General features: G+C 40.5%; 1 protein-coding gene across 7 annotated transcripts in view; it reads right to left on the bottom strand.

The window, feature by feature from the left end:
- GLI3 (GLI family zinc finger 3) overlaps window positions 1-20656 on the bottom strand; it is a 476769-nt gene that overhangs the window by 320573 nt on the left and 135540 nt on the right. For 6 of the 7 annotated variants that reach the window (XM_044454104.1, XM_044454087.1, XM_044454118.1 and 3 more), the window contains exon 3: window positions 10036-10239. The exons of the other annotated variant lie outside the window; for it this stretch is intronic. The gene's annotated coding sequence lies outside the window, so the exon portion shown is untranslated. The remainder of the gene's footprint in view (window positions 1-10035; window positions 10240-20656) is intronic. 7 annotated transcript variants of the gene reach the window in all.

Genomic DNA, 20656 nt, shown 5'->3' with positions numbered 1-20656 from the left:
TATTTATTTGTAGAGCAAGCAATAATTATTTATCAGTACCTTCTGAAGTTTATTTTTGCAATAAAGTAGGCAGGAAAATATGTTAAATCAGGCACTCCTTGAAGTGCATCAATTTTATAAATACTTCATGTTTTGTTTTACCATCTTCTATTTGAAGGGTTGTCAGAACACAGTTCTCTTTTTGAAGGTGTCCTTGATTTGAAGAGCTTGCCAGTCCAAGTCCAATTTAAAGATAAAAACCTATACAAAGCTAAGAGGGCAAGAGCTGAGAGATTGCCCCTCCACCTGGACAGTGGACTGAGCAGGTCCACAGACCTTCCCCATTATGGTGAAATGGCCTGCATTTCTTTTTTAAGTTTTATTAATTATTTTTAAATGAGCACATATGCATAAAATTAGCATATTCAAATTATATGTAAACTATCATCTGTTTTGGTTGCTGCATATTTGGCAACCTGTAAACAGACACCCTTTTGAAGGAGGTACCTAATGGACGACTGCGACTGCCACAGCCACTTTATTGGCCAATTGCCATTTGCCTCTTCCCTTCCAAGAATGATTTCCTTCACTGGCCTTAGCATCTGATCAGAGAATAATTTTAATGTTCCTAAATTTGAATATGCTTTGTTCTTCCTTTCCTTGTCCTTTCTTCCTTATGCATTCAACTTCCTGCCGGAGGTTCAGTAGAATTTTAAATGCTTCCTAAACCTGAAGATGATATGTTCCCTGTTGTTTTGCATTGTTTAGTCAGAAATAAATGTTTAAAAAATGTAATGATGGTGATAATTTACTAAGAGGATGTTTTATTTAGGCATACTTCTCCAGCCTGGCAACGCTAAAGATAAAAGTCAGAGGTAGAGAACTTCAGGTTCAGGTTCCCATTCTGTTCCTCCAAGGTGACCCAAATGGTCACCAATCAGTTGGTATTTTCCCAGCTTTTTCACAGTGTCTTCCCCATTTGGCTTAGTGACATGGAGTAAAAATCAAAAGCTGTGGTGCATTGCCATTTAAACAGTATTTTTGGCCCCACACATCACTACAATGAACTGGATTTCACTCTCAGGCTAAAATTGTTCCCCACACCACTGGTACAGAATAATATTCCTGTAGGGTACAATCCTATGGACAGAAAAAAGTGCTACACATCCCAGTATTCCTCCAGCAAACAATGCTGTCAGCAACATTCAGGGAACTGTAGGCCCTTTTTCTGTCCAAACATGCTTCGGACTCTGATCTTTACTTCTCAAGAAGAGCTGCCTATCGGCTTCTTCCTAAAACTGGGAGCAAAGTTCAGCCAAAAGTTAAGGATATTTAAATCTGATACTTAACCCTCTTCTCTGGAAATAAATAGGATATGGAACTACTTCATGCAAGCAGCTGAATCCCATTGTATACTTTCATCAGAGTGTAACTAAGAGGCATTGCTGCATTTTTATTTTCATTTTTATTTATAGGGAAACTTTTCACGGGGCATTATTCAAACATGCGACCATATCCCCGGTCTACAACAGAAAGTGGCACAGTCCAAGGAAAGCTTTGCCTCAAGCAAAGAAAAAGGAAATGGCATTGGTCTAAACACCTTCCTTCTGCTCTCCATATTGTATTTCAACAAGGAGCTGAAATTAATTTTTGTATTTCCCATGGACTTGTAATTGAGAGGACAGAAGTAATTCATGAAAACAGACTCAGTTTTAAATCAATGATTTAAATCACTTTATCTACATTAGCACTTAAAGATAAGCAGAAACAACACAGAAGAGATCCTAAGGCACCTGTTAGTATATATTTACATGATAAACCTACTAGATTTATATGCATGGCAAGTGCGTACAATTACAGAACACAGAGATCATTCACACAACTATACTTCCCACATTGCCTGATTCATGACTAGTAAACCTATTCCTGTCTGTTCTCCAATTTGAAAACATATTTCATTTAGATCATATCTAAAACAGCTAATGAGCAAAGAACTGGAGCATTAATAACATCTTTTGAATATTGTGGGTGGAATCATCAATGTTAAGAAACCATGCACACAGTTTGCTTAAACTTTCTGAATATATGTAATAATTGTGTTTGTTTTTAATTGATATAGGTTTGTCTCCCCAAGATGTAAATCTTTATAAAAATATGAACTGAAAAGCCCAAAATTGCACCTGCTTATATCAATAACACTTATGCTGTGTATCTCTACTACTGGAAATTTGTCCATTTAGGCCAAAGTTCTGTGTACAACCCATGTAAGCAAATATGTTTTTGACAAGTATTAGTGTGTGTCTTCAGTGAAGATGCAAGGGATGGTCATTTCTTGAAAAGGTGAATTATTTTATTATCTATATTTCTTCCTTTCCCCTTTGAGATTCTGAAATAATTGATGAAAAGAGTCAACTACTTTTCACACCCCATTTTTGGAAAGCATTTATCTAATTAGTTGCTCTGGAGCTGAAGAAATAGCGACACCTATGCTCTTCATGGTTAAAGAAGTTTTATACACATGATTGAGACTGAGCAGCCAACTTCTTCCCTGGTAAAATGCTTCCACAGTTCACTGAGGCACAGTCGGAAGCCCTAAGCTTGCAAATGTGTCACTTAAGTACAAGAAAACTAGAAAGCATCCAAATGAGACCCCAAAAGAAAGAGGTACTCTCAAGATGCTGAAGGAATTCATGCTATTCTTTAAGAAAAAAATAGGCTTCCTAAAGAATAAAAGGGTTTTTTTTCAGTATCTCGAGTCTCTCTTTTTGGATTAGATCTGCCATATTGCAAGTCATATAGCAAGTCAAGAATGGTGAAAAGCAAGAAGAGCCATGGCTGTCCTCTCTCCCACAGTTGTAGGAGATTTAGAGATATGTGTCCAGTGTAGGAGATGACAAGCCTAGTAGGTAGAATGTTCAATCATAGCTTGGCCGTAAAGATGCTGAATGTCCAGAGATACTCACTTGGGTAGCGATCACTACCCGTAGCTGTGCATCTCTGCATTTGCTTCCTCACTCCTGTATGAGTTATAATGGAAAATTGCTAGTGGAACTGAGATGCCTGTGGACCCACAGCATTATGGAACCTCACACTTCACTTTTGTGACTTAGCAGCAATCTGATGAGCAAAAATGAAGCGAGGCAAAGGCTTCCTGGCATGGACATGTGGTTGGAAAGCTTTATTTTTTTCCATCTCTGAATATGTCAAGTAAAGGCAAAAGAACAGAATTAGCTGGCTGAAGGCCTGTATTACGATAAGAAACATCTAAAAGGGTCACAGTGTCTTAAATTCAGATATAACTCTTGGGGTTGTTAAGACACTTACAATTCGTCCATGGGTGTAAATGTTGCATCCCAGCAATGATACATACAAGGGCAGAAGTGAAAGCATTCACTATAACTTCCATGGAAATTGCCCCGAAAGAGTAGTGCCTGTAGCCATGGATCGCCATGGCATCAGTCATTACCTCCTCTATGTGAAGGAATTTCAGGCATCTAAACTGGTGCCTAGTTACCTCTGGAATCAGTTCCAAATTAACCAATGCATTAACCCATTATATTACTAGCATCTGTTTCCTTGCTCTTTTTTCTTTTAACTTACAGTTTTTATCCTTGATCCCGAAATGGCACTGAATGCAATGTACAAGCAATACTTTTCATAACACATCATGAAAGAATATAAAATAATCAAAACACTAAACAGCAGTCATAATTTTTTTAACCTAAACCCAGCAGTACATGTGGAATTCATCAGATGGACAGACAGATGTATTATATTCACATTCTGTGTTCCTTTGAGAATATGTAAATTGCTTGTACCATGTCTTAATGCTAAAAGGGACATATTTTTTGTCTCCTCTTAATTAGTGCTGATTCATAATGGAATCTCTGTTGCAAAACTGCTCCTTGCCCATTCCCAAGCATATTGAACCAAAACCTAGCTTGCTTTTATTAGAAGGGTATCTTGGCAAAATAACTAGGCTTTATCTTGTTTTGGCCTGCAACTCCAAGGGCCAATGGCAAGAGTTAAAGCCAAAATATTTTGAGGGCCACAGTTCACTAACTTCCATTTTAGAAGGGTTAGGGAAAGCTATGTAACTTGAATTTTGATAGTTCGTTTGGTCCATTGCTATTTCTTCCTTTGGTCAGATCTGGGTGATACCAGCCAAGCTAGGGTAGCCACTTATGAACTTGCAGAACAGAGGAGATGCAGAAACAAATTGCAATACAAGTTGTATATGCTAAAATATATGGATAAATGCTTATTTAGAAATACATTTAAATAGAAATGTATCAATTAAATACAAATGCAAATAAATTTCATCCTAGCATAGAAGAGTATGACCATGTGCCTGCCTGTTTAGTCTGATTTTCAGAGGCTAGCTAGAGATGACCTACAATTCTTACAATTCTTTATCTTTAAACTGAACTTGGCCAGGACAGACCTTTGAAGGATACCTTCACAATATTCGACAGTGCTCTGGACAGCCATTCAGGTAAAGCTGCTTCTTCTGTAAAAGAAGAAATACGACCACTCTAACTATAAGCTGTACCCCTGTGCATTTCCCATGATAAGGGGAATACAGCTTCATATCCTTACACTCCTCAGAAAATGCAAGCAAATATATCATTCCAACTTGGGAGAGTATTTCCTGGGCATTTTAGAGCTATTCTGGCCCATCTCTTCGCATGCATGACATACAGCATAATACAGAAGGCTTGTCTGAAACAGGAAGACCACTGTCATTTATATATGTGGGTACATAACAAAATCAAAGGAAAATTGTGATGGGGACATCAGGTACTTTGGTTGTGCCTGCATCTGTGCTGTCTTCTCCACACATCATTTTAAACATCTTGTGTCCAGTCTGAAAACAACTATCCTCTTCCCAGCCTGTTCTGCTCTCTTTTCTCATGATTAGGGAGAAATCTAGGAGACTAGGAGACGTACCACTTAAGTGGAGCCTTGCCAGTTTATTCTGACAAAACTCTGTAATTTGCACTGTTATGAAAGTTCCTGATTTCCCAAATGGCAGCCCTTCCTCCCAATGTCCTTAGGGCCTCACGTGTAGTCAAAGTTGTCCTAACAACTTCCCCTTGTTCCCTTCCTAGCTGACAAATAGTCAGCTGAGAGACTACTGTCACACACTAAGTTCAGCACGTGCTGCATGTCCCTTCCACAGGTTGTAAAGTAACAATTTCCCAGGTTGGATTGCCAACATTTCCACCGCCCTTGCATCTGGAACTTTAACAGCAGACAGATGCAAAGATAAGAGCGGCTGGCAATGTTTATCGCAATGCTGCGAAAAGTTTCATCTGCAGACTTTAGCAAATCAAGCTCTTGTTTAAAGGGACAAGCCCAGGGCTGGCCATTTTCCTACCAAATCTATTCACAAACCTATTGTGAAGATGAGTGATGTTGGGGTTACAGTGCATGCTGGGTAAAGTAGCACATAAAAACATTGGGAGAGCTGTGCTGGATCAGACCAAGGGTCCATCCAGCCCAGCATTCTATTTACGCAACGGCTAGCCATCTGCCTGTGGGAAACCTGTAAGTAGGAGTGCAATACCATTTCCCCAAATGCCATTATGACTAGCAGCCACTGATAGCCTTCTGTTCCATACATTTTCTAATCCGCTTTACAGTCACTCAAACTATAGCCATCCTGTAGTAGTGACTTCCACATTTTAACCACATTTTAAACCAGGTTTGGTGCAATCCTTTGGTACAGAAGCTTCCATATAGCCTGACGTGCCTAATCTTGGAAGCTAAGTAGGGTTGGGCATAGTTGACAATTGGGATGGGTGACTTAAATATTGTGCACCCCCCAGAGAACTTCAGCTAGGGGCAGTATAGAAATGCAATGTAATAATAATAATAATAATAATAATAATAATAATAATAATAATAAGAAGAAGAAGAAGAAGAAGAAGAAGAAGAAGAAGAAGAAGAAGAGGATTAAGTAGTATAGTGGTAAAGTCACAAAGCCACAAGCTAAAAGTCCAAAACTCTTTTCTCCCACAGACTCAGTGGGCTGTGTTCAGACTAAGTTGGTTGCATTTAGTTCTTACTGAATCAATAGGACCTAAATTATGACTATTTTGTTCATTTGATTTCTGCTACCTAATGTTGTCTAGGTCAAACTACTAAGTTGGCTGAATGCAGGTCCCTTCCTTTCAGCTGCCATCTCCATTGGACTGATAATCCAGGGATGACTGTGGTGATCTGCTTTTATGAGTTGTAGCAAGGATAACTGGGAGGTATTTTGAGCTTTGAAAGCTAAGGATCCTGGACAGTAACATAGTCTAGATGACTAGATCCAGAAATCTGAAGGAGGGAAGACCTGGAGGAGGGAGGACACAGGGAGAGAAGAACATTTTAATATTTCATTCAACATATTTATATTCTAAATAAATACTCTTCAACAAGGATGTTGTTTTACTGGGAGGATATGAACATCAGCCAGGATAAAAAGCTTCTACCTGTGACTCATCATAAGAAGAGCAATTCTTGGTGCTTCTCTGCCAGACAACCTCTCTCATGGCCTGGGAGTGGATGATGAATGCTTCTGTTTTGATTTCGGAGGGCAGTAAATTTTCCCAGTCTTTTCACGGCTTTTCTACAAGCCTTGTTCCTGGGATCATGTGCCTGCAAAGCCTTTGCTGGGCTGAGGCACACAAGCGTTCCCCCAGCCAGCCCTCAGTGGGGCAAGAATAACGAGAATGGCAAATGGTGCCAAACGCAGTGCTCTCCTGCACCATCTGCCTTTTGACCAGGCTTTGAAAAGAAGTGGAGGTTGCAGCACCCAAATGCCAAGAAGGCTTCAAAGAGGCTTGTTTGGACACTAAAGAATGCAACATTTGTTTGCCTAACCTCCTGGGATCTAGTTATAGCTTTTCAGGACAGGAAAAAGCATATTGTTTTTAACCTCAGTTCTGTAACTCTAAATGAAGAAAAACCCTTTTCGATCTCCCTCCCCCCTTAGCAACGCTTTGTTTGTTATTTATTTTCATCCTGTATCTTTGGATGCTGTCCAAAGAAATTAATTAAACAAGGATATATTTGTTTCTTGTTTCAGTCTCTTTCTTGGATTCCCGCTGTTGGGCGTAGCCCCTAATTAATCACATTTTCGTTTGAAATCACATTCTTAATGATCTCTATGCTTTTGCTCTTCACTAAGTTCTACTTAATGCATTAAAATAACTGATTTCAATGCAACTGTTTATTCCCAAATCATGTTTTTCTTGGACAAAGAAAACACAAACTAACTTTTCTGCTACTCCACAGTCTGTGTTAATCACTCAATAACTTCTATGTTTTCTGTGTGTGTGTGTGTCTGTGGGTCTGTGTGTGTCTGACTGTGTGTGCTTTACTTCCAGCTGTGCAATACACATCAAAACCAATCTGTGATTCTCCAGCTTGGTAAACTATGCTACTTCTATTTTCATTTCAAAAAACAATTAGTCTTTGTTTTCTTTCAGCAAACTAAAGGAAATTACTATAATATTCTTTTCAGTGGTATTGAGATACAGGATAATTGATTTCTTCTTCCCACTTCAAAAAGAATGTTGTTTTGTTAGTATACAAAAAGGAAAATAAAAATAAAGGCTTTTAATGGAATTATACAGTTTTTGCTATTAAAATGCATTTTTAAAGATATCAGTGGCAGATCCATTGTTCTATTAGAACAGCTAAGTGCTGCTAGTGTAGTCACTAAGATTGTAAACCAGCCTTCCCTGACTTAGTGCCCTTCAGATAATTGAGACTACACCTCCCATCATTCCACTCCATTGCTACAGTAACCCTCCTAAACATCTAGTTGTTTGCAGATTAGGAAAGGAAATTAGGAAATCTCCCATATACTTGTGGACACCTAGCTATTTACTGGATTACAGTACTTCTCATAGGCAAATGCAACAGTTTGTACCATTTTGAATATTTAATTGCTGTTGTCTCTCATGCAGACTATATTTACCTAACTCTGCTATCTGGATGATTAACCTTTGCTCCTGCAAAAATGGAAGCTGTAACCTGGCCTTCTATAGCAGAAATCTCCACATGCATATCTGGTTTCAAAACCAGCAGTGGTCTTTATTCTTTCATAGAGTTGGTGACATTACCATTTCCTTTCTCCAGCATCTTCAGTTTTCAATGAGAGGGTTGACAAGAAGCATAGTTATAAATTCTGACTGATTGTTCTGCTTCCTTCCATCTGTAATCTGTTTAACATGCTATGTGAACCAGGAACTCTGGTCTGTCCATCCCACAAGACAGAAGAATAATGTAACAACAAAGTATCTTGGTTTGCAAATCACACCAAAGAAAGTATGAAGCCCTATGGTTTGTTAAGCTACTCACACTTGCACTGAAAAAGCTTTGCACAAGGACACTTCTCATACATTGTCACCTCCAAAGGAACCACAGCTTATCATGATGTGCAAATCAGGTCTGTCTATCGCATCGCAGGGATTCCAATGGAAGACTTGGGCAGACTTCTTTAACAAGTGGCTTGATTCCTGATTGTTGTGTATGCACATTCTGGCAAGATACCCAGGCACACATGAGAAGCTGACCATTTTGGCTGGACTGACAGCTCAGATTCTGAGAATGAGATGTGTGCTTGGGAGTTGTTCTGATCCCATCAAGACTGACAGCTCAGACTCAGATAATGAGATGGCTGTTAAAATGAACTCAGCCCCAGCTGCAGTCTAAGGCCCTGGGTACCCACCTGTGCCTGCTAGGAAAAAGAATAGTTCAAGGGCAGTCAAGGGGCCTAGTAAACCCACCCCTGGGAACTAAGAAGAGCAACAACATCCTGAAGCGGGGGGATTTAGAGATGAGGAGTTTATTGGATGGGGAACTCCAGACTCCTGAGGAGATAGACCCAATAGTTTGTCATCACAGTTGCAGGGTGGCCCAACTGGGATCTCAGAGGAAGGATCGCAGGCATGCCTGGTTCCACAGTGCTCCTCCCACCCGAGACAGACACAGAAGGATTCATGACAAAGCTTTGGATGACGGGGGGCAGAGAGGGTTCAATATTGTGCTTTGTGTATGCTCAGAGACTTACAAGTAAAATAAAGACCTGGTTACCTGAAGGAGCGCTTACGTCCGTATAGGCCTGCCCGCCCCCTGAGATCTGCAGGAGAGGCCCTTCTCCAGGAACCCTCCGTGAAGGAAATTAGGAGGGTAGGTACTTGGAGGAGGGCTTTCTATGCAGTGGCGCCCAATCTATGGAATGCGCTCCCCAGAGAGGTCCGCCTGGCGCTGTTGTTGTTTGTTTTTCGGTGCCAGGCGAAGACCTTTTTATTCAAATGTCATTTTAATGGTTAATACTATTTATTTATTTTATTCTTCGGCCAGGGCGACTTATTTTATATTGTTAACTTGTTTTATATTTTTATTGTATAATATTTTAATTGATATATTTGTGAGCTGCCCCGAGGCTTCGGCGAATGGGGCGGCATAGAAATTTTCTAAATAAATAAATAAAGACATTTTGCAAGAAATGCTGGTGAGTCAGTTACTGTTGGGAGGGAGTACTCAGCTCACAACATCAATAAGAGGAATCCAGGCCAAATATCTGGCCAGGTAAAACATGTCATGCACTGAGGAAGTACAAAACTCACTGGTCTCCCTACAAATTAAACTCCTCATCAATTGAGGAGGAATTAAATGTTGTAGTTGCCAGCATTTGGGAAGATTTTAACTAGGTCATTCTTAGAATAAAGTGGAAGACATCAAGCTATTGTACAATTAAAGATTCCATTCACTTGAAAGCTCCATATTACTTCTTTAAATATAACTATCAAATTTCAAAGGGCTTGCAAACGCAACAAAAATACATGTAAGACTATTGTTTCTGCACAGGGATAGTCAGTATATGAAACAGCTTTTAAACAACTCAGACTCATAGACTACCTCAGGAGCAATCATTCAGGTGTTTCAGAGTAAAACTTACAGAATCCTTAACCATAGGAAAAGCTGACTGGCTCTGAAAGGCAGTCCAGGTCCATCTGAAGGGTTGGACCATCTGAAGGGTTCCAGGTCACCTACCTCTGGTCTGTCTAGCTCAGTGCTGTCTTCTCTGGCTGGCAGTAGCAAATGGAGACCAAACACAACATTTAAAATGAAAGGCTGCTTCTGGAGAGAACAGGGAGAGCGAGGATGAAGAAAGTGCCTCTGCCTTCTGGTTCTCTCCTCTAGAACCTCTGACGGCGACGTGCCCTTCCGCTAGAGAAAGCGTCCTTTTGTGGGATTCTGTGAGGAAGAAATACAAGTGCAGAGAGCATTCAGAGGAGAGAGCTGATGGCAAGGAAGAGGGCAAAGCAACCTTTCTTCCCCTGCTATAGCTTCCCTTTCTTAAATTTCCCTTTCTGGAATACAATTTCAAAATGGCTTGGCAGGATAGCAATTACTCTATCATTGAGTTAAAACCCAGAAGAGGGAAAAATAAGGATGCTGAGGTATTTTATTGTCTTCTTCTTCTTCTGGCAAAGTCTATCAAATGTCATGGTATAAAAATGGAACAGCTCTAGTGTGAATGTCTTTTTAAAAAATTAGGCAAACCTTACAAAAGACTGGTCTATTGGGTCTATAAGTAGTTCCTACTAGGCAAGAATGGGATCTCTTTAACCCAGAAGCCTCCGGTAGGCAATAAGTTCACACACATATATAACTCATCCCATAAGAAACTTTGCATCTTTAAATATATATATCAACATCCCTTGACATTTATGCACAGGTTTTACCCCAGGAGCATCTACCAATTTGCCTCAAGGTTGTACAGATCTAGATCTCCAGAAAAAAATCTAACCTTTATTTGATTATTCTTAAAGGGGGGGTGTTAATTTTCCAGATAGGTTCTGCACAAACTCAGTCTTCCACAGTCACTTTAGATTTCACCTGAATGCAATTCTAAATGGGAATGACTATCAGAAATGGGATGCATTATGTAAAAGGCACAGTGCTGTAATTTTTTAAACAAGGAAATTAATGGGCAACTCATGGCCATCTAAATATTGTGGGGATGCAACTCCCATGACCCCTTATCATTGGCTACATTTGCTAGGCCTGATGCAGTCCCATAGCATCTGGAAGGTCAAAAGTTGCCCATCTCTTCATTTAGTCTACAGGTTAGACAGTACAGGAAAGTATTGTCTAAAAACAAAAGCCCTAGATTTTAGAGAGGTATTGACTACTAGAAGGAGGGGATATGAACATTCTTGATGGAGGCATTGAGTGATGATGATACAATATTACTCGCCATAATTCAAATAACAATGGAAAGTGCACAAGGATGTGGTGGAAATCAATGTTAGAATGGTGGACCCTCATACCTTCCCATAACCAGGGGGTATAATATCATATTGGCACTACAGTTAAAAAGCTTCTGTTCTGATTTCAAAATACTGGCATTGATGTTTTGCTATTTCCCTTGCCAGTCCACTTCAGTGTGAGCTTCCCTAATTCTTCTTGCTTCTCTGATTACATTAACTGTCCTGTCCTCTTTTACCTTCATTCAAAACTGCTACTGCATCACATGTAACCCAGTATACGATAATAGGAGTACTTAGACACACAGTCATATACACACAAACCAGAAGTCATCGGCTCCATAAATTATTATGAAAATGAAAAATTTTGTGCCTTTGGATTAGAAATGAGAAAATGTGTTAAACCTTTCAAAATACAGATTAATCAATTATGTATGCCAACAAGGGCTCTAGAATTAGCAGTGAAAAGCAGAAGCGAATTTCATAAGTACAATATATACCTCTGGGATCTTTCAGACTCAAATCCATCAGAAGGATGTAGTCTGCCTTCTTGTATGTCCATAAATCCCATGAATGTCAAAAGGACACTGTTAAATTACTGCCGATCCAAAACTTGGGCTTAGTAAAATAAAGAGGAGGAGGAGGAGGAGGAGGGGCTGGAAAATCCTAAACGTAACAGCAGTTTCCTTTTATCATTTTGTGATTTTAAATTCCAGTGAACATTCAGAGGGCCATCCGTGTGGCTCAAAGCCCAGCAGCACTGTACTGCTGATAAAAGCATGAAAAAATATATTAATGCCTCTGGTATTAGCTCATGTCAACCTAGATCCACAGAGGTGCAAATTGTGATGTACTGGCAGTCACTGCACCAGCCAGTATGTCCTCTGGTTAAGCACTTCCTTCCTGAACTTGATTTTTCATGCCTCATGGCTGAAAATCCAGCCTGTCTTGTCTTTGCCTTCAACCACTCCTCTAACATGCCCCAGCGACTGCACCGCACTGGCCTTCCAGCCTATGCCAGTGCTGCACCCACATACTCAGCGGGGGGGGGGGGGCAGTGCAGGATCAAACCAACCTCATGCCCCCAAGTCCTTCTGTGTCCTTCAACACAATCTGCATTCTTCAATAGAAGGCAGATTCTGAATCCAGCCCTAAATGCAAATTAGACAACGTACTATTATCAATGCAAATTACCTGCTACAATGCTATTTCTGACCTAGTTGTAAAACCAAGAAAGACCTCCAAGATATAGGGTAATAAACATAGCTCTAACCTATCTGTGTGAGGAACTGGCCCAGAAAATCAACTAAAATTAACTAGACTAAGTAAATAAACAAACTGTTACCATCAACAGGCTTCACAGAACTTACAAAGAGGTCAAACATCAGTGGAATATCTCTTCACTACATAACTGAAAGGCTGAGCCTTTAAAATGATAGCTCAAAATCAAAAAAGTGTTTCTCTTCATAGGGATACTGCTTTAAGATGACCAAATATGCATTAAATTAAAATTTTGTAGGATAGTCATGCATATAATGGGTTGTAGCATAATTATTGAAAACACATTTGAAGTTGAACAATGTAATTGATATGTACATATGGCACAGTTGTTAACTCCATAGAGACAGCCCCAATCAGCCAACAATTAGAAACATCTTCCAATTCACAGGATGATATATATCTTAATTTTAAAGAATAAATCATTTCCAGGTGACAAACACAATCAATGTTAACAAAAATGATGGGCAGTTCATAGTGAAGTAAGGCAGTGAGAAGCAGGAGTATTGGTTGTGTTGTTTCCCTTTCCTTGTGGTTCCCAGGTCAGAAACGTGTGAAGGGATGGGCACCCTGGAGATCTAGCAGAATCCAGAGTAAGCTGCATGCCCATTTCTCTAAGAGAAAAACTGCAGCTGGATTAAGCTTGACGCCATTCGTATGTTTCTTCTTTAGCTCTACGGAATAGCCAGATCCATTGCCAGCACCAGCCAGAAGCAGTGTTAGGGCAGAACAAGTGATGTTCTGAGCAATGAACTGATGCCCGGTCAGATCTTCCTCTGGGGCTCTACGGGACTATTTGGGAATTCCCCTCATACCTTGAACAATCATTTGGACCCGTAGCACATGGTGTGTGCTTAGTGGATCCAGACCTGCAGTCACAACCCTGCCCACCATCCACCTATTTATTTATTTATTTATTTATTTATTTATTTATTTATTAAAACATTTCTATGCCGCCCCATTCGCCGAAGCCTCGGGGCGGCTCACAACATGACGTAAAATACAAAAATAACAATATAAAAACAACAATATAAAATAAATAACAATATAAAATAAGTCGCCCTGGCCAGATAAAATAAGCAAATACTGTTAACAATTAAAATGACGCTTAAATAAAAAGGTCATCTTCGCCTGGCGCCGAAAAACAAATAACGACGGGGGAAGCATGTTCACATGTGTGCGCAAGCTCTCTCCAGGGTGGAAACCCTGATGCAGTTGGGGTTCTGTTTTGCGGGTGAGGCCTTGCACATGTCGGGTGTGTGCACGAGTGCGTGTGTGAAAGGGGAGGCGCAGCAGGAACAAGCTTACTCTTTCCTTCATATCGTTAGAAACCATGTGAGGAATGTTGCAAGGCACCTCAAACGTGCCACTTTCTTTGTGGTGTGGTCTAACGAACTACAACTCCTGGGGCTTATTGGGCTGTGGTGAAATAAGAAGATCCAACAGGTATGGTATTCAACTGGAGAGAGGGATAAATTAAGCACCATAATAATCAGACACTTAATTCCCTGAACAGAATAGCTGCATGTTCTACTTTACCAAGGACAGGCACCTATTTGAAGGGCTCACCAGTCCAGGTTGCTTTTAAAATAAAGGACCATAAGAACAAAGATTGAAGGGGGGCCTTTGACTTGCACCTGGATTGCAGACTGAACAGGAAAGCATTAGGGGCCCTGGTCACAGGCCTCCCCATTACCATGAGGGCTATTGTATTCCTGTTTAAATTACAGTAATTAATGTTTACATTTTCATCTATGCATATACATGTTATGTAAATCAGTGGTCCCTTTGGTCCTTTATGTTTGGTTTTGATGATGCATTTGGTGATCTTATCCCATGAACAAACAGCAGGATCCAGTGCTAACTGATATAGTTTGGGTTGCAGAGTTGATAGAAAGATGGACACATAGTCCTAGGAGCATGGAACACTGTCTAAAGAGCATTTCTCTCATCTTTCATTTTCTTTTAAAGAAAGTCTAAGTTTCTGGCTCTTATGATTCCAAGCATATGGTTGTGTCTGGGGTATGAGAAACCACAGAAATGTTGAACAAGAAATCAGAAATGTCCGAAAGCAGACACATAGCTAAAGAAGATTGCCAGTGGGGGAGGCAGGGGTCAGTGTCCCTGCGACTCCCATAACTATCAAGCCCAGAATTATGCAAGGCAGCAAAAATGTAGGGTACATTCATGCAATTTGCTGCCAATGTTTTGCATAATTTATGTAGATACAAAATCCAGCTTTCCTTGGTGTATGATTTCAGTTTTCCAGGAGCACATTTGGTTTTTTGTTTTTAGAGAATTCCTGACATTCAGCTTTGCCCATCCAAACCAGCTTCAGAAGTGACTCTGCTCTGGGTGTCAAGCTTTAAGAAAATCTGATCTAGGGTAGTCTAGGGTTGGACAGTCCTGAGGAAGCTCATTCAGCTGCCTTGGGAATGTTATAAAAGCAGCAAAAACCTATTTATTTGCTCAAGTATATGATAATGGATGATGTTTCCCCTTCCATGTAAAAACTTAGATTTCAGTGTGCTTTAATTTCATTGTATATATAGCTATGGGTGCTTTTCTACGGAGCCCTTAACCTAGTGGTGAGGTACGTAATTCATGCACCAGACATCTGACATCACGAACCAGGGCAATATTTTCAGAGGTGCAGTGCTGGATTTTGAGGTGCAGGTGCTCAATGTTACCATCACTGTAGCCATGCTCCCAGGGAGAATCCAAAAATTCGGGTGGCTGTTTTGGACCATATCAACAAGCCACTTCAAGGAGTCTTCATCTCCACCAAGTGCAGGTCTTTTGTACAGCTAACAATTCTTAACGGCCCGTTTAAGAGTAAGTTTCCCCCAAACACAGGGAGCAAAATAATGTTGCTGTGAACATTCATTTTCCCAAAGCTAGTCTGAAGATTGCAGATAATCTCAGAAGGAACAGGAATTGTGAGGGAGGCTGGCTGGCACATGATGTCAGCACCCCTGCAAATCAAAATCGGTTGGTGCCACGTCCCAACCAGAAAACTCCACTATATGTCTATATGGAATGTCTCCAATACCCGTTGCAAAATTCACTGGATTAGCATTCTTGAACAAATGACCACAGGGACAGGACAAGCTGTTGGAAACTTAAAAGAGCCAGTCCTTTCAATGATTCATTGGTGCCCATGCTTTAATCCACATCAGTTTCCCGAATGGTTATCCGGGGAACAGTTACCACTTCTACCCACAACAACCAAGCAAAACACTACATTTTAGCAGCATTTATCTGGAAAGATTTTGAAAAGGAATACACATTACTCTCTCTCCTCACATTATTTAGGAGCCTTATGGCTAATGGGGCAGGCTAAAAAACCAATAAATAAATAATAAATTGTTTTTGGAGACTGACAGTAAGCAAATTTTCTCCTTCAGGTACAGTGGAAGGCCATGTGAGCTTTAAATAACAAGATTCACTCTCAGTAGGCAATTGTATTGCCACATGGTGATTATTTAGCCCATTTACCAGTGTAAAATCCAGGAGATTTGGGGCACTCCTTGAGAGGCTCTGAGTGTGTAAACTACTGCTGGGATTTCAGCTGCCCACAGAGTTGTATTTATTTTCCTCTGTGGTTTATGACATACATTACCTTCTGACAGTAATAAGCAAAATAATCCACATGTAATTCAAAGCAAGTTAGTAATGTAGTTTCAATATATCTTAATATTATATAGAGATCTCCAGTAAGGAGCCTGCAAAAACAAAATAGACTGCAATTTAGAAACTAGTCTGAAAAAACCAGGGTGTCACTCAATTAAGAAATGGAAGTCAATTCATTGCCTGAATTTTAATCAATTAATTATTGAAGTTTGCATAAATTTGCATATGACTGAAAAATAGTTGTAAAGGGAACAGGCATGTTTCCCTGATAATGCAATCCTGTGTCACAGCTGACATGGCTTTAGAAGAGACATTCCATTTTTAGATTCTAGGTATCTTTAGTTTTTACACATCTCCATATAAAAAGCAATTTAAAATAGAGGGGGAGGATCTTGGTGCCTAAATAATTGGAATTACCTATATAATTGTTTAGAATGTATTTAGTAAATTAGTTCATTTAATTAGTAAGCTGATTGATTAAAACAATGAAGATAAAGCAATATATACAGAATATTCATTATTGATACTTAAATGTAATATCCTTTGGGGGGGGATCCTTGAAATATTTATTTTCTATTATCATGTCTTCTCATGGAGGTGATAATGCCAAATCGAACCAAGATGGGGCCATAGAGCAAGGAGTTCTATAGGAAACATGGGATGTCCAGTGTTGCAAAACAAGCAGAAAAGTAGAGGTGAACTAACTGGAAGAGGAAGAGGCATGCCTCTGGAAGAGGCATGGCTAGCTGACTAGCTGCACTCTGAACAAAAGCATTCCCACACAGACATGAGAATACAGGGCAACATTTTCTTGCAGACCCTACTTATATAGTACATAGGAAAGTATACAGTAAGTGGGAATAGTGCAAAAACCCTGGCGTCCAGTATTTACTGGTGCCTATATACTGGATTGGGACTGCAGGTGGCGCAGCGGTTTAAACCGCTGTGCTGCTGGGCTGGTAGATCAAAAGGTTGCCGGTTCGAATCTGCACCATGGGGTGAGCTCCCGTGCTTTGTCCCAGCTCCTGCCAACCTTGCAGTTCAAAAGCATGCAAATGCAAGTAAATAAAAAGGTACCACTTCGGTGGGCAGTAACAGCGTTCCATGCATTTTGGTGTTTAGTCATGCTGGCCACATGATCACAGAGACTGTCTGCGGACAAACGCTGGTTCCCTCAGCTAGGAAACGGAGATGAGCACCACCCCCTAGAATAAGGCATGACTGGACTTACTGCCAAGGGGAAACCTTTACCTTTACCTTATATACTGGATCAGGCGACTGCACTCGCAAGTCTGCAAAATTATGAAGCAGATTTATCCTCTGTTTGGCTCCTCATCATTTCCACTGGCATCTAAATGTTGCAGAAACACTTTGCTTTCCTGATATGTAGTGCAAATGCATGAGGTCTAACTTAGTCAAGATGGTATTCACTCCATTACCAACTGGATAATTCTCTCTCGCTTTTTGAAATGAATTGCTTTAGAAGGCAAAAATGCTAGAGAAATATGAGATGGCTTGTTTCCATCAGGAAAGCCACAGCCTCGAGTTTACAAGAGCTGGGCAGGGTTGCAAGAACAGGACATTTCAGTGGGTGCTCCTTCATAGGGTCACCATAAGTCAGAAAGAGCTTGACATACAGTATACAGCTGACATCCTGATGGAAAGTATGAATTCATACATCCCTCCATTCTGGTCCCAATCCAGATCTACTGCACATGCCTGCAATTTGTATCACAAGGAATTTCCAATTGCTGTCTTCCACTGCCTCTTCAATTTATTTATTTTACTACGTTTATATCCTGGGTTTTTTCCCCTCTTTCAAGGGACCCAAAGTGGCTTATAAGGTTCTCCTCCTGTCCATTTTATTCTCACAACATCCTTTGATGTAGGCTAGATTGAGAGCCAGAGACTGTCCCAGACTAACTCAGTGAGCTTCATGCCTGAGTAGGGACTAGAAACCAGATCTCCTGAGTCTCAGTAAATCATTGTAACCGCTGCACTACCAGTGCCTTTCCCTACCTGGGTTAACTTTCTGGAGAAAGGGAAGAGGAGGTAGCAATTCAGGCATTTTCATAATCTGGATAAACATAGCCCAGAATTGCCTGCCTATATCACAGCTGTATTCGTTCCAATCCTCTTCATGAGTGATCTGTGAGAAGAATTCATGTTTGCAAGCTACCCCAGCTGACAACATCCCTACTTAATTTTTACACCTAGGAACTTTTCCTTTTCTCTCTAAATGATACTTGCACCACATTACAAATAAGCCTTTTAGATACAATAACATAAAAGATAAAAGAACTGGATCCCAATTATTAGACAAATGAGGCCATATGAAAGGAATTCTGTGGGTCTGCTTGATAGAAATCATTTTAATTGTGTATTACTGAGGTTGTATGACTTTTGCCAGCCATCCAGAGAGATCTCTTTTCTTGTTCCTGAATGACTCTGCAAAGCAATGTTAGGCATGACCCACTTCCCAAAGCTGTGAGGAGTCCACAGGCAATGCCAACAGAGTTTATTTTGGATTAGAGAGCTCTGGAGAACATGGTTGCCTTTGGAGTTACAGAGCACAGGGAAACCAATATTGATTTTATTTACAAATTCATGAAGAACATGCAGGAAGCAAATCTAGATTCTCTGCAGCAGGCAGCAAATCCACTAACCCTGATCCCAAGGGGGAGTTCGCACATTTGTGCATGTACCTTGAATTCCACAGCTGTACGTCCAGCTCGAAGTGCACACCTGACTCCCAGGTCCTCTCCCTCTCTACCCCTGAGGGCACTTGCTTGCTGAAGGCTGGATTCCCTTCCATCAGGAACTAACATCTCCCAGTCATGGAGGACCATTATGGTCCTTCAGTCAAAGCCTGCCGCCACACTCTTGCAGCATTCAAGATGGCCAAACTCAGCCACAGTGCTTACATTTCCAGTGCAAATTCCTGCAAAAAGAGGCCTTCTCCTCAGAGAATTCACAACCTCAGCTTAAGCCAGCTGTTTCATCTCAGTCCTCTTGCCAGAGAGGATCTTGAATAAAACACAGGGAGAACGAGAGCACACAAAGGTTGTGAATGTGCAGCTGAAGCCATCGCACGTTTACATTTTTAATACACACTTGTGGAAAACTCTGAGCTATTTTCATAGAGAAGGCTAGCCTGCCTGTTCCAATTTGGGCAGTAAGCTCGAGACACATGGCAGACAAATAATAAATAAGCAAAGAGCTTTACATATTCATAGGTATAAGTCAGACAGCCATTGTATTTTCCAGAAACACAGCTTTGGAAAAACCCTGCTCTCAACAAGATTGGTTCAATTCAGCTTAAACCTCTACCGCTCATGTGGGAAAGACGGTGTGGGATGTGTTTGTTCCGGGCAAGAAAGACATAATTGAAAGACGTTCTTCTCTTTTAAAGCACTGTGTTTCCATCTCCTTTCTGTGGCTAAGAAACACATCCATTGTCCACAAAATGGCTGATCTAGAAACCAGTCAATACTAAGATGGCAAACTCTGCCTAGGCTGTAGCATTTCAGGCTTCTGGTAGGGATTCACAGGATATAGTGGTTGTCCATACAGCAAAGTTTCCTCCACATAGAATAAAGGTGTGTCAAGGAGAAGCCATCCTCCTGACTTCAGTGTGATGTGTTCCTCTGCGGAGGATGTTTCTCATCCATGCAAGCACCTTACCTGCAGTCTGAAGTGGTGCAACACCAGATTAAGGTTGTTGTTTGAGCTTTTTTACCACCTTAGTTAGAACTATTTTAAATACCTTCCATGGCTGAATTATTTTCTAACCCAACAGCAGTAAGACAATAGCAGGTATTGTCTTATTTTATAGGAGGGATAAAGCAAGCATTTCACGGAAGTTCTCAGTCATATTATTTATTTCATGAGGATAACAATAATTGATACAATTGCTTGCTTCTGGCTATCAGGAGGGCAAGACTTTAGATGGGTTCTTTCATTAATGTCCCATGTTCAAATACTTTTTCAAAAATCTCTAGGTTATGAAATTTTTCAAGTACATAAGAAAAAGTAAAAATAATTTTAAATGCTTAGCTAACCAAAATGTATACTACAGCACTATTCATGGCTCTGTTTTGTGGATTATACATCTCAATGACAGTTTGGGCCACGGTATGTGAGGGATCTAACCTACCACTTAACTAAAGCTTCTTCCATTTTCATGACAGGAGCAAAGCTGTATTTTTATCCCTGAAGTTTTTACTGCTTTACCTTTCTATATAGTGTTAACCCACCACAGGGAGGCACTGTGTATGGCTGCAGCGCAGCATACTTATTACTGGGTCACCTCTCTGTAGGCAGTAGCTGTGCGCCCAGGTTTGTGCCCTCTCTGCCACCATGGAACGCATTTCTGTAGCTGCTCTTCTGTGGGCAGAAAGTAATCTTGGAAGAGCTCGGGTAGAGCAGAAAGAGGGTTGGTGGAGAAGAAAGTGGAAAGAAGAGGCTAGGATCCACAGCTCTCCATCACT

The sequence above is a fragment of the Varanus komodoensis genome, unplaced genomic scaffold, assembly GCF_004798865.1.
Source record: "Varanus komodoensis strain SLA01 unplaced genomic scaffold, ASM479886v1 scaffold10, whole genome shotgun sequence".
In the NCBI taxonomy this organism is placed as follows: Eukaryota; Metazoa; Chordata; class Lepidosauria; order Squamata; family Varanidae; genus Varanus; species Varanus komodoensis.
The sequence above is the reverse complement of the archived record's forward strand: the minus strand, read 5'-3'. Positions and strand labels throughout refer to the sequence as shown.